This window comes from Cyprinus carpio, chromosome B23 (assembly GCF_018340385.1).
Source record: "Cyprinus carpio isolate SPL01 chromosome B23, ASM1834038v1, whole genome shotgun sequence".
NCBI lineage: Eukaryota > Metazoa > Chordata > Actinopteri > Cypriniformes > Cyprinidae > Cyprinus > Cyprinus carpio.
The window spans coordinates 634,100-649,328 of NC_056619.1; the positions used below are offsets into that span (position 1 = coordinate 634,100).

The 15,229-nt window shown below is 40.9% G+C and overlaps 1 non-coding gene and 1 pseudogene across 1 annotated transcript; both read left to right on the forward strand.

Moving 5' to 3' along the window:
• Nucleotides 1-9,088: 9,088 nt before the first annotated feature.
• LOC122142047 lies at nt 9,089-9,250 on the forward strand. Its single transcript, XR_006158306.1, has one exon. It is a non-coding gene; the product is annotated as a U1 spliceosomal RNA (small nuclear RNA).
• Nucleotides 9,251-10,167: 917 nt separating this feature from the next.
• Nucleotides 10,168-10,279, forward strand: LOC122142112 (annotated as a pseudogene).
• Nucleotides 10,280-15,229: the final 4,950 nt, after the last annotated feature.

Consider the following 15,229-nt stretch of genomic DNA (forward strand, 5'->3'; position numbering starts at 1 on the left):
TCGAGAAAGTTTCTCATTATTTCGAGAAAGTTTCTCATTATTTCGAGAAAGTTTCTCATTACGAGAAAGTTTCTCATTATTACGAGAAAGTTTCTCATTATTATGACTTAAAGATCTTTTTTTTTTTTACTCAACGTGGCGGAAACGGGCTTCTATAAACATGGACCTCGTAGCCTAGAATTTTTGCTTGAAAATGATGTGAAAATCATCTTGTTTACTCGCTCACAGAAAACAATAATTTTTTTAAACATTTTTTTAAGACACTTTTTGTTTTGAAAGGGCATATGCGAGTAGGCGTGATTGACCATGAATATTAGTGTGATTCACACCTGAAGACAAAGGCCTGCATAATGAGCCTTTCAGTCAGGTATGTGACTGAGAGGGAAGAGTTACAATAAAGAATGTGAGGACAAAATAAATGTTTGTAGTTTATTTAGAATATATTTAATTATCCCACAAAATAACTTTAGATTCACTTGCGAGTGCAGTTAAACAGTTTATTAGGAACAATCAAAGCTGACTTTCAAAGCTGAATTTTTAGCATCATTACTCCAGTCACACAATCCTTCAGAAAATCATTCTAATATTATGATTTGTTACTCAAAAAAAAACATTTATTATTATTATTATTTTTTATTATTATTTTCTTTTATTATTAATTGAAAGAACAACATAATTTTTAACATGATTATTGTATTTATCAAAGTTTTAATTTCTATATATACTGACTCCAAGCGTTTGAATGTTATAGTGTATATTGTTACACTTGGAGTAAGACTGGAGTAATGATGCTGAAAATTTAGATTTGATAACAGGAATAAATATAATTTTAAAATATATTCAAATAGAAAGCAGTTATTTAAAATAGTAAAAATATTTCACAATATTACTGCTTTAGTAAATGCAACTTTCTGTATTTTGGATCAAATAAATGCAGGCTTGGTCAGCAGAAGCGAATTCTTTAAAAAAAAAAAAAAAAATAAATCTTACTGTTCAAAAGTTTTGACTGGTATTGTGTCATGTTGAAATATATAAATGAACATCACATACCTGGCACATACCTCATATTACTTTTATATTGTATTGCTGTCTATGTTATATGTTAGAACAATAAAAAAAAACATCCTGGCATCGTGAAACATTGAGGTGATGTAAATGAAACATTTAGTCAGGAATAATATTTTGAAAAAAGTCTAACTAGTAAAATGTGTACAAGTTATATGAAAATGAATACAAGTGGATTAATAAAAAAAAAAGATTTACTCATGTTTATAATCTCTGCTGGTTTAAGTCGCTTCATTCTTTTTTCTGAGGTTATCCAAATCTTATTCCTTCTCAGCGTATCTTCTTGAGGTGAATTATGTACCGGTATTATTTCTCTCAGCGCGAAGTGGACAGTAAAATAAAAAAATAAAAAAACTTGAAGAACAATCTCTCTGCTTTGTTTGCTGTCATGTGGGCATTTACACGCTGCAAGCTTCACGTAGACCAGGGGTCAGCAAACTTTTCGGCATGACATGCCATTTTTAATTTTTCTGGTTAACCACTATGCCAACAACACAACCCCCCCAAATGCATTAATGCTTTGTACAGTGCATACACATTTTTAAATGATACGATAAAAAAAAAACAATAGGCCTATTTGATTTTCATGCAAATGGTATCTGAAGATTTTTTCATAAATTGTTTTTTAAACTTTTCAAAAGTTTCTTGAATAACAGATATACAGTGTGGCCATACTGAACATCACTGTATGTGTGTGTGACCAAGGCCAATGCATTAAAACTGTTCAGTTTAATGACCATTATTTATTAATGCGCTGCTTTAATTGCGCGCACACACACACACACCACTCGCACACAGAGATCTGAGATTGCGCTGTGCAAAAAGTAACATTGAGAAGCTCATAAACTTGTTGTTGTTACGACTCAGGCCTCTGTGGCTCTCTCCGACAGCCACCGGAGGGCACCTTCACCAAAATACTGACATTCTCATGGACTACATTAACCAGCGGCCCTGTACCTCGGACTAATCACCACCAGGTGTTCCTCATTCCACGCCCTATTTAAGCTGCAGCCAAACACACACACAGTGCGAAGTCTTGTTTATCCCTGTCTGCCTTTCCGTGTATTACCTTGGATTGTTCTGATCCTGACGATTCTCTGCCGCCTGTCTTACTGACCCTTTGCTCTGCCCACGACCTGTCTGCCGCCTGCCCCGATTCAAGGAGGTTGAAGGAAAGCTCCTGAGTATGTCCTGTATGTACTTTTCCAGAAAGCTTGTCCAGCAGACCTTACATTTTAAACCAGAAGATTTGAATTGCTTGTTGACTCTGCCCCTGAACAAAGGTTTTGACTTGAGTTTTAAGACTGCTTTCCTGCTTAATGATTTCTGGCAAATGTTTGAAACTGTTAAATCCCAGTTCTATGTTCACAGTGGAGAAACTCTCTGACAACACACTTAAAGCTGTGATTGTCAGAATGTTAAATGAAACTGTGACTGAAGAAGATATATGTGTGTGGCTGGGTAGATTTTGCACTGTTCGAGGCCAGCCAGTCAAGGTGCTAGATGAAGATGGTATTTGGACATGCTCTTGATGAATCCCCTTTAAACAATTGGAGGACGCTGGTGAAATCTTTGTGGAGATTCATACCACCTCTACAGAGATTGCCCTAAAAGTTTTGCCAACAATCTCAAAATGGCCGCCCCACAAATGAACAAAGGAAGGAGGAGGCGTTCCCTGAGGTTTTGCCAAGAATTTCAAATACAGCCAACCTCAGGGATTGGGCAGGAAGGAGGAAAAACAGATATTGAAATGGAAAAATTTAATGTTCGGATTTGGTTCAGGAATCCAGTGGGAGTGAAGCTGAGTGTTCACTTCCAAATGCTCAGGTGCAAAAAAAAAAACTGCGGGATCACCTCTGGTGGAAACAGAGGACGAAAAAGCTAGGGTATCACAGCAGCTTGATAGTTCCGATTTGGAAGACCTAGAGTGCATGTGACCCCTAGAGTTTTTGCACATTAAGTTAAGAACATCGTCGCCTAAGGAGTTACAAGAGGGTTTCTTTGTAGCACCTGAGGTGTCGAGCACCTGCTGTCCTGACCCCAGTTCATCTGGGAGAAAGGAAGGGCAATGGAAACAAGATACAACATGATTTTATGCATTTTTTGTAGCCTTTTTGTCTTCTGTTTAAATGTCTCATACTGTTTTAACCATACTGCCCTCACCATCTCTACCATTAATGTAAGAAGTGTGAGATCCACCATGCGAGCATCCTTTAAAAAAAAAAAAAAAAAAAATTAAGTCAGATTTGTTTTTACTGCAAGAGTGTGCTCTGCCCTTTTTAACCAGGTATACAAATATGGAGGCGCTATGGTCTCCCGCTTCCGCCATATGGAGTGGATCGAACCAAAATAAAAACAATGGTTTTGTTATTTTAATTAATAATCCTAATATCTTGGTGAAGGGCAGCACAGAGGTGAGGGAAGGGCGGGCTCTTTTAGCAAACCTGACTTTTTTAGGGAGAGATTTTAAGTTTCTTAATGTGTATGGTTTTGCATCGAAAAATTACAGGTATGAGCTTTTAGAAGACTTACAGCCCCACATGTTAGGCAGGATTCCCCTAGTAGTGGCAGGTGATTTGTGTTATCAAAAAAAAAGATAGGAAGAGGGTAGGAGAAGATTTTAAGGTCAATAAGACATCGGTTTTATTACAGAGTTTAATCAGAGATTTTCGATTAGTTGACTGTTTTTAAAAAATGCATCAAAGAGAGGAGGGCTTCACCTGGTTCAGTGGTGATGGCACCAAAGCCTCTCGAATTGACTACCTATTTACAAGAGACTGCCTGCCAACCGATGCTATATTGACCCCACTCTTCTTTTCAGATCACTTGATGCTATCCTGCACCTGTTCACTGCCCATGGGTGTGACAGTAGGGGGAGGGCTGTGGAAGCTGAACTGCTCCCTTTTAGAGGATGAGGAGGTAGTCCGTGAGTATAGGGAGCAGTTCAGCCAATGGCAGACCCTCCAAGACTTTTATGATACACAAGCACAGTGGTGGGAGATGGTTAAGGATCAGACAAGACAAGTTTTTTTATGTAGGTAGGGAGAGACAAAAATAATAGGGAAAAACGTTGCATGGTGGGGCTACAAAAGAGATTACAAAGAAATTTTTATTTTTTAAATAATGGCTTTGATTTTAGCAACAAAATTCAAGAAGTTAAAAAAGAAATGTTGGTCTTAGCCAGTCTTCAGAGCAAACGGGTCATTTTAAGAAAAAAGAGAAAGAAATAGAAGAGGGTGAAAAGTGTAAGAGGTATTTATTTTAATAGATAATAACAAGGGGAGGGACTATATATAGTTTAAAATATAGAAGGAGGAAAGTGACAAAAACAGAAAAGATTTTAAATGGGGTGGAAATATTTATGAAGAGTTATACCATTTTAAAATAGTACACAAGGACACCTTAGAAGAAGTTTAAAATTTTATAGTCAAGAGAGTCAAAAGTCAAAATGTGCTTTTAGCCCAAGATTTTACTGTTTTAGAACTCCAAAAAGCAATCAAAGGTTTTAAGAGGGGGAAAACCCAAGGAGCAGATGGACTCCCCCTGAAGTTTTATCTTACATTTTGGGACATTTTAGCTCAAGAACTTTTGAACATTTTTAAAGACTTTGAGACCCTTGATGGACTCCCAGACAGTTTTAGAATAGGGATAGTTTCTTTGCTTCATAAAAAAGGTGACCAGACTGACTTGGAAAAACTGGAGACCTATAACACTTTTAAACTTTGACTGTAAGCTTTTTAGCAAAATGTTAGCAACACGAATGTCGACTGTTTTAGAGGATGTGATTCACCCAGATCAAGCTTGTGCTGTGCCCGCAAGAAAGATAACAGACAGCCTAGTGCTGATTAGAGATGCCATCTGTTACGCGAGAAACAGAAATATTCGGCTAGTAGTCCTAAATTTAGACTTTGAAAAAGCATTTGACCGAGTCTCGCACCAGTACCTTTTCCAATATCTGTAAATATCTGCAGTGGTGTTCGTCAGGAGTGTCCTTTATCTCCTCCTCTGTATGTGGCTTGCATCAAGCCACTGGCACAGATCTTGAGAAGGGACAAATGGATCAAAGGACTACACGTTCCTGGGATAGGCAGACTGATAGCTACTTGTGTTTTATACATGGACAATGTAACCCTTTTAGCTACCAACATTTTATCTATACGGAGAGCAATGGACTTGACTGACTGGTACGGTTGGGCCTCAGGCGCTAAGCTCAACAGAAGCAAATCCAAGGCCCAGCTCTTCGGGCCGTGGGAGAGAATAGACAGGTGGACTGGACGTAGATTTTAAAGAGACAGATTTTAAAATTTTAGGGGTCAAGTTTGCTAAAGAGGGAGGTGGACGGGAAATTTTGACTGACTTGCTAGGATAAGTAAGAAAAAGACTGGGGTTTTGGGGACTAAGACCGATGACAATCGAAGGTAAAATTTTTATTTTTAAATCTGTTATTTTACCTCTAATGTAACTTCTTTGTTCTGTTTTTACCCCACCTAGGAAATTCTTGATGGATTTAGAGAGGGCGGTGTTTTATTTCCTGTGGGGGTCTAAGTGGGAAAGACTGAAAAGGGAGGTGGTCAAAAAGAGACCAGAAAATGGCGGAAAAGGCCTCCCAGACCCCCACCTGTTTTTAGGCTGCATGAAAACACCAGTGTCTTTTAACCTGCCTAAAGAATATAGTTTTATTCACCTCGCTCTGGCTCACCCTCAACGTCATCAAGGATGCCATCTGGGCCACCAGAAACCTGCTGGTGGGGAAGCGCGTTATGGTAACCCTCCATGCATGCAAGCTAAAGGTAACATCAATGCTGCAGGGGTAGCATATTACGATATTCGGATGGGGGGGCCAGGGTCACACGGAGAGGGTCCCGGCCGTCAACAGCCCTGGCCGCCCGTAGATGCAACCTCACCACTCTGGCTATGGGAACAGCGGGCCAGCGGCCTGGAGCAGAGGGGATCTCCGCTGAGCCCATAAAGTAGCATTTCACGTCCCTGTTCTGGAGAGTGGGGTGAAGACTCACTTGATAGGGACTCACCCCCGGTCTTGTTTTATTGAGAGTTCTCCTCTGATGCACCCACCTGAGGTCTTGGAGTCTTTCACTAACGAGCTGATGCATCGAATCAGGTGTGTTTGGTTAAAGGGACTCATCTAAAACAGATGAGACACTTTGTCTCCTTTGTCTGAGACACCCAATTCAGATCTTCAAGTCTCTACTAATGAGCTGATGATCTGAATCAGGTGTGTTTGATTAAGGTGACATAGAACACATTCATGCAGTGTTGGGGGGCCTCCAGGAATGCGGTTGGGAAACACTGATCTAAAACCAGGGTTGGGAAGTGCCGGCTTGTGCCAACACTTGGCAGTTTGCAGGCCAGTAATGGAAGGCAGCCGTCCTTCCTTTGCTAGGGGCAGGGGTTCACTGTTGATAAGGACAGTAGAGACGGAAATGGTACCTCTGACTGGCCGCCTGGGCCTTCATAGTCAAGTCAAGTCAAGTCATCTTTATTTATATAGCGCTTTAAACAAAAAAGATTGCGTCAAAGCAACTGAACAACATTAACTGTCATTTTGCATTATTGACACACTGTTTTCCTAATTAAAGGCAGTTCATCATTCAATTCAGTGATGTTATCATGCAGCTCAGTTCAGTTTAAATGGTATCTGTGCAATAATTTGCAATCAAGTCAACGATATCGCTGTAAATGAAGTGTCCCCAACTAAACAAGCCAGAGGCGACAGCGGCAAGGATACCAAAACTCCATCAGTGAGAGAATGGAGAAAAAAACCTTGGGAGAAACCAGGCTCAGTTGGGGGGGCCAGTTCTTCTCTGACCAGACGAAACCAGCAGTTCAATTCCAGGCTGCAGCAAAGTCAGATTGTGCAGAAGAATCATCTGTTTCCTGTGGTCTTGTCCCGGTGGTCGTCGTGAGACAAGGTCTTTACAGGGGATCTGTCTCTGGGGCTCTAGTCCTGGTCTCCGCTGTCTTTCAGGGCTGTAGAGGTCCTTTCTAGGTGCTAATCCACCATCTGGGCTGGATACATACTGGATCCGGGTGACTGCAGTGACCCTCTGACTTGGATACAGACTGGATCTGGTGGATACGGTGACCTCAGAATAAGAGAGAAACAGACTAATATTAGCATAGATGCCATTCTTCTAACGATGTAGCAAGTACATCGGGTGTTATGGGAAGTGTTCCCAGTTCCGGTTTACCTAATTAATGCAGCCTAAAAATCCTTTAATGGATTTGGATATTATAAGTGTATTAGTATGTTATGTGTAAGCCAGGTTAAAGATAATGGTCTTTAATCTAGATTTAAACTGCAAGAGTGTGTCTGCCTCCCGAACAATGTTAGGTAGGTTATTCCAGAGTTTGGGCGCTAAATAGGAGAAGGATCTGCCGCCCGCAGTTGACTTTGATATTCTAGGTATTATCAAATTGCCAGAGTTTTGAGAACGGAGCGGACGTGGAGGACTATAATGTAACAAGAGCTCGTTCAAACACTGAGGTGCTAAACCATTAGGGCTTTATAAGTAATAAGCAAGATTTTAAAATCTATACGATGTTTGATAGGGAGCCAGTGCAGTGTTGACAGGACCGGGCTAATATGATCATACTTCCTGGTTCTAGTAAGAACTCTAGCTGCTGCATTTTGGACTAACTGGAGTTTGTTTACTAAGCGTGCAGAACAACCACCCAATAGAGCATTACAATAGTCTAACCTTGAGGTCATAAACGCATGGATTGACATTTCTGCATTTGACATTAGAGCATAGGCCGTAATTTTAGATATATTTTTTGAGATGGAAAAATGCAGTTTTACAAATGCTAGAAACGTGGCTTTCTAAGGAAAGGTTGCTATCAAATAGCACACCTAGGTTCCTAACTGATGACGAAGAATTGACAGAGCAGCCATCAAGGCTTAGACAGCGTTCTAGGTCATTACATGCAGAGCTTTTAGGCCCTATAATTAACACCTCTGTTTTTTCAGAATTTAGCAGTAAGAAATTACTCGTCATCCAGTTTTTTATATCGACTATGCATTCCGTTAGTTTTTCAAATTGGTATGTTTCGCCAGGCCGCAAAGAAATATAGAGATGAGTATCATCGGCATAACAGTGAAAGCTAACACCATGTTTCCTGATGAAATCTCCCAAGGGTAACATGTTAAGCGTGAAGAGTAACGGCCCTAGTACTGAGCCTTGAGGTACTCCATACTGCACTTGTGAACGATATGATACCTCTTCATTCACTGCTACGAATTGATGGCGGTCATGTAAGTACGATTTAAACCATGCTAATGCACTTCCATTAATGCCAAAAAAAGTGTTCTAGTCTATGCAAAAGAATAATGTGGTCAATAGTGTCGAATGCAGCACTAAGATCCAATAGCACTAATAGAGAGATACAACCACGATCAGATGATAAGAGCAGGTCATTTGTAACTCTAAGGAGAGCAGTCTCAGTACTATGATATGGTCTAAATCCTGACTGGAAATCCTCACAGATGCCATTTTTCTCTAAGAAGGAATATAATTGTGAGGATACTACCTTTTCTAGTATCTTTGAAAGAAAAGGGAGATTCGAGATCGGTCTATAATTAACTAGTTCTTTTTGGTCAAGATGTGTTTTTTTGATGAGAGGCTTAATAACAGCCAGTTTGAAGGAGTTTGGGACATACCCTAATAACAATGAGGAATTAATAATAGTCAGAAGAGGATCTATGACTTCTGGAAGCACCTCTTTTAGGAGCTTAGAGGGAATAGGGTCTAACATACATGTTGTTGGTTTAGATGATTTAACAAGTTTATACAATTCTTCCTATCCTATAGTAGAGAATGAGTGGAACTGTTCCTCAGGGGATCTATAGTGCACTGTCTGATGTGATACTGTAGTTGATGGCTGCATGGTTACAATTTTATCTCTAATAGTATCGACTTTAGAAGTAAAGTAGTTCATAAAGTCATTACTGCTGTGATATTGAGAAATGTCAACACTTGTTGATGCTTTATTTTTCGTTAATTTCATACTTACCTAGCAGGGGAGACACCATGATCAAAAAGGCAGTTCACCCAGGGCGAGGCTCGTCCATTGCACTCCGGCCGTGCTGACCCCTGCGAATTCGTCAAATGTGGGAATCTCGACTGCATAATTTATGGTAGTGGGGGACTGCATTTGCACTCTCCCCTGAAAGTGCTGGTTAAACAAAGCAGATGGGTTTTCTCTCCTGTTCTTTTATACGAAGGATTTGTTCTGTTTTTTTTTTCTTTTCTTTTTTTCGATTCTCAATGATCCAGAGAGCTGTTCAGAATGAGGAGTTCTGTCACATGCTGGGTATGTGTTGTGCGTGTGTGGGAAAAAATGTCACTTGCGCTCTTGAAAAATCGGCCCCTGGTGGGTGGTTTAGTTCAAATTTCTCACGGACCTCACTTGTCAAGTCAATCAGACTGACTGTTGTCTAGCTGTAGCTGTTTTCATGATTGATTTTTTTTTTTTTTTTTTTTTTTTTTTGGCCCTGTTCATTTCCTTTCCTTTTTTTCACCTTACAGTGCCACCAAGTGGCCAGTCGCAGCGCCCTTTTTCTCATGACCACATACTGAGCCTGTGCATAGGTGTGCCGATTTGGGTCAAGTGATCTCATTCCTTTCTGGAGTTATAGCCATTTTAGCAACCTGGGCCACATGACCTTCGAACGTTTTAAAGGGCCACTAGCCAAGGTGAATGGAAATTTCCACTTTTTTTGGATGATTATTGACAGTCAGACTCCAGAGAAGCTTTCTGTGCTACTTTGGTTCAGGGACTGTGCAAAAGAAGCGAAACCTTCTTTTTCAGAGCGACGAGCCAATTCGAGACCTGCCTCTCGTTCGGCTCAAGCCAAGGATTCCGATGACATGAGGCACGTGGCTCTGCGACAAACCGCTTGGGAGTTACAAGCGATGCCTTACTTTCCGCCACAGCAGAGCCACTGTCAGGCCAATCGGGGCGAAACTCGGTGACGTTGCAGATGGGGGAGGGTACTACCATCCCCCAGCGTTTCAGATCTCCCTGACTTACCAAAGCCGAGATGGCCATGTCCCGCTTTCTCCCCTGCTGCACCATAGCAGCATTGCTTCTCAGCCTTTTGGCTAAGAATCAAGTGTAGTATCTGTTGTTATCAGAGAAAGAAACAGAACCCCTGGAGCTGATTGACTACCTATGGAATTTTACGAGACCCTTTGGGATATTTTAAGACAAGATTTGTTGACAGTTTTTAACAACCTAGATGACCTAGACTCTCTCCCAGACAGTTTTAGGTTGGGAATCATGACCCTTTTGTATTAAAAAAAAAAAAAAGACGGATTTAAAAAACTGGCGCCCTATAACACTGTTAAATATGGATTGTAAAATTTTTACCAACCCGAATGTCGACTTTTTTAACAGATTTGATACAACCGGACAAGCCTGTGCAGTCCCAGGGAGGAGGAAGATCACGGACAGCCTTGTACTGATTAGAGTTATCTGTCAGCGAGGAGACAGAAATATTAGATAATTAGTGCTAATTTTAGACTTTGGAAAAAGCTTTAGATCAAGTCTCACACGCTACTTATTTCAAGTACTTGGAAAAAATTAAAAGAGGGAGACGGAGAGGAGAGGAGGTGAAAAGAGCCACCATGATCTCCATTGTGCAGTCTGGGAACAGGTTTTTGCCCCATAAAGGGCCTCTCTTTGGTGGAGGCACAGATACAGTTCTATGCCCACCATACGTTTGGCAAAATATAGGCTACAAGGAGTACACCGCATGGCCCTATTCAGATATGGGGGTCAGAGCCTCACAAGAGAGAAGGTTTCCACGGCCACAGACCCTGACTTACATAACACAACCCCACACGAACAACAAAGGTACCTTTGCCTCAGTATCATATCATCTCCGCTCATGTAACTGAGCCCCGTCAAATTCCCCTTTCCCCTTTTTCTCCTTCTCTATTCCCCCGTGCATATGCCTATGGGAGAATTGCTAGCGTGGTTTGGTGGTCATAGAATTCTAAGATTATAAAAATATGGTCTCCTTGTTTTAAACATTTCGGACTTCAGCAAATGCAAACTCCTTTGAATTTCAAAGCTCTTGTCTCCTATCGTTGAGCATAGGGTGGACCAAATGTGGTGCCAGTTTCCCCAGGACACGTCCTGGCCAGGATTTCTATATTGCCTAAAATATCCAGGTTTTGTCCTTTTGGTTTCCTGTTGTCAATACGTAATGACGGTAATGATCGTTTGATGACCAATGACCATCCAGATCATTGTACGTAATCGACCAAAGTCGTGGTGGAGATTACTACAATACCATTCTCATCTTCAGAGTCGGTCAGAGAACGTTCAAAGCGGTGCCAAATACGTGTACATATTAGTGTTCGATTTAGCAAGCAGCCACTACGCATATACCGATCTGTGTATGACATAAAGTAACTGGGAGAGCGATTCAAAGTCAATAGCGGTGCTGCTCTCTACAGCTCTCCACGGTACTTTGTCATACAACAATTGGTCGCGCAGTAGTACATGCCAAAACGTGGATATTTATAGGCAATATAGAATCCCTGGGCAGGACATGTCCTTGGTAAAATGGCACATTTGGTCACATACGTTAGCTACTTCATGTTATGTTTTTAATATACCCCTTTTTTTTTCTCTCTCTTTTTCTCTTTCTGTATCCCCTTCCTGTGAGGTTTTCACCCTCTGGATCTAGGGATTTTTGGGCCGGTAAGTTTTGTCATGCCCTGACCTTTTGTGCTTTTTTTCAGTTTCTTATAAATATCTAAGGGTTTAAAGTTAATCCACTGATAATCAGCACAAACTAGGGCTAATAATATGGTGGAGCAGCATTATGTCGCATGATTGTGTTTTTTTGAGAAAAAAATGTTATGCATGGTTGATACAAAAACTAAAAATGGACTGGTCATATTGAATAAGACAATAAATCACATACAGCTGGAGCCCAGGACTTTTTGAGAACTGTCAGCTTCCAGCCTATCGGTGGTTTTGCCTAAATTATCCAGGAAAACGGTGTGCTTCTCACTTTTTCAGAAATTGCTGGCTTATTGTGATGAATAACAGAAACCAAGAAACGAGGGCTTGGTAAAAGTCCCCTGAAGGTCTGCTCAACTATCATAGATGCCGGTGGTGCGCACTTGATTAACAGAATGCGCATCGGAGCTGCATCCACCTGAGGCAACTTTCAGTCTTTCACTAACGTGACTGATTAGGTGCACGAGAATCACAATTTCTGGTGTGTGAGGACAAATCTAAATGTATAAAACCGATTAATCTTTGTAGTCAAGTATTTAGAATACATATTTAATTATCCCGGAACATGCATTTGTTGTGACATGTGGTGCATGGAGTTAAAACAGTTTATTAGTGGACAATCAAAGCTGACTTTCAAACTGAAAACAGGCACGCCTGCATGCCCCATTACCTCCAGTCATACACTCCTTCAGAAATCCCTGATAGCAATCTTATTTTCTAAACAAGGGTTGTTGTTATTATGCTTATTATTAGTATTATTATTGCTGCGTTTGCCAAATTTTGAAAAATAGCTGAGAATTTCGTTTTCCCGGTTTTTAGGAATAAATTGAAAGAACAGCATTGTTTGTTACATTTGTTACAGTTCTCCGATTTATTTGTTACATCGTGCATTTCTTTACATCCAGCTTTTGAATGGTTCGTAGTGTAGTTGTCTACGAAACTTCAAATATGGAGTTCTTGATCCAGACATTTAGTCAGGACTATAGTTTGAAAAAAGTCTAACTAGTAAAATGTTTTTGTGCAGGGTGAAAACTACGTACAAGTATATAAAAAATAAAAAAGTTCTGACTCCGAGATATGGCCCACTGCTGAATAAAGTGCTTCATTCTTTTTGCTTCTGAGGAAGGACTGGGCTGCTCAAATCCTCAACCCATGTTTCCACATCTGTTTGGGTGAGTAACGAAGGTCGTCTGCATTCCTCTCATCTAGCAGCGCAGAAGGACAGTACCAAGAACTTGAAGAACAATCTCGCTGACGTTTGTCTTCTGTTGTGTGGCGTATTCAGACTGAGCACATTGCATGAAACAGTAGAATCTGGGTGTACGTTCATTCATTCTCTCTGAGAGTTAGATAGCCATTTTAGGCAACCTGTGAAAAACAGACATCGCGTTGTGTTTCTATGGATTACCTTTATCACAGAATATTTGTTGTCGGCAGCACTTGTTTTTAGTTTAAAGTAAGACAGGTCAAGCTTTCTATAGCTATCTCTCTCATAGTCCTTTTTCGGTGCGTTCCACTGAGTTTACAGTTCATTTTAATGATGCGTTTGTAAAGAAGATTCAGCGCAGACGAAACGGCTGCAGCCAGCACACCTTGTTTTGTTATCTTTATTTTATAGTGCACAAAGTTTTTGTTAGTCTGTATACAAAAAAAAGGAGCCCTTTATACAGATTCGATTGATGTATTGCTTCTTACTGTACGATCAAAACTGTAAGTGTAATTTAAAGGTTCTTTTTGGGTGGTAATCGAAGGAGAAATGCCTCATAACCCGTAACGCCGTTAATCGACTTTCAGAGGGTTAATTCGCTATACGGATTAAAACACAAAGTTTTGGACTCTGTTCCCCCTTTCAAGATATTGAATGATGTATGTAAATTGTTGATGAACAATAAAATTATAAAAAGAAAACAAATCTGTTCTTGTCGATCCAACTTCTCTTCTTTTTGGCTAAGATCAACGTGTCTGTTGGCGTTGAAGACTCTTTTGGTACGTGGCGATCGCTCCTTGGAGGTTCCTGTCTCGGATCCTTTTAGATCTCTAGTCACAAAACTTTTTTAAGATGTAATTGAACTCTGCTGCTTCTGGGCTCCCACAAGTTATGGTAAGTTAAGGTCTTTTAGTTAATTTATTGGATTATTTATTGGTATTCTTGCTTGTATTTATTGTTGTGTTTTAAAGTTTTTAGGCTGTTGGTGCCTCCAACATGTCGGCTGCCCGTCCGCCGTGACGTGCTGAGCACCACAGCGTGCGCTTTCGTTTTAAAGAGGTGGATGGTAAGACTCCTGGGGATGTCACCGTCTATTGACTTTCTCCAGGAAGCTAATCCAGCAAGCCTTAAATTTTAAAACCTAGTGATTGGAATTGTTTAAGACTCTGCCCCTGAACAAAACAAAGGTTTCTACGGTAAGTGTTTTAGGAATCTGCTCCCTTGTTACAAGACGTTTTGGCAAAGGTTTGATGCTTGTAAAGACCCAGTTCTCCATGTTTTATGTTGAAAAGCTCTCGGACCAATTCACTTAAAAAACTGTGCATTGTAGAATGTTTAATGAAACAGCGAGTGGAGATGATATTGTGTTGTATGGTTGGGTAGATTTTGCACGGTTCGTAGTCAACCAGTCAAACTACACAGGACGAAGATGGGATCTGGAATTGCGCTTGGAGGAGTTCCCCATTAAACAATGGGAGGATCCAAGCGGATTCCAGGTACCTGAGTCAGATACCTTCAATGATTTGTGTTGGGGAGAGAAACCGCGGCTACATTCATTATCAAGGAATGCCCAAATTGTGCCGGAAGTGTGGGCCACATAGGGCATCTTGCACAAGCATGCCAAGAAATCGTGTGTGTGCAAGTGTAGAGAAATTGGTCACAGTTTTTTGAGGAATGTACCAATGGCAGACGGTGTACTCTCTCTGTGGTGAAACCACACCATCGCTACAGAGATTGCCCAAAAATCTTTGCCAACAAGCTGAAAAGTAAAGGAAAATGGCCGCCCCACTAAAGGAGCAAACGGAGGAAACAAAGGGAGGAGGCGGAGTCCTGAGGTTTTGGCGGGAAATTCAAATATCCCGCCAACCCAGGCATTGGACAAGAAAAGGGAAAGTGGGGCGGCCACAGGGGCGGAGTCAAGTTTGTTGGGTGCACAGGGGGAGGAAGCCACTCCCCAACAAGATGAGAACAAAATGGAGGATGAAGAGGGGGAGATGGCTTCCTCCCTAGAAACTGTGTCAGAGATTAGTATGGTGGATAGTGGGAGTGAAACTGTTTGTTCCCTCCCCAAATGCTCAAGTGCAGAAAAGGTCTGCGAGATCTCCTCTATTTCCAATAGAGGAGAAAAAGCTGAGGGCATGCATCGGCTAGATAGTTCCTCTTTGGAAGATCTAGACCGTT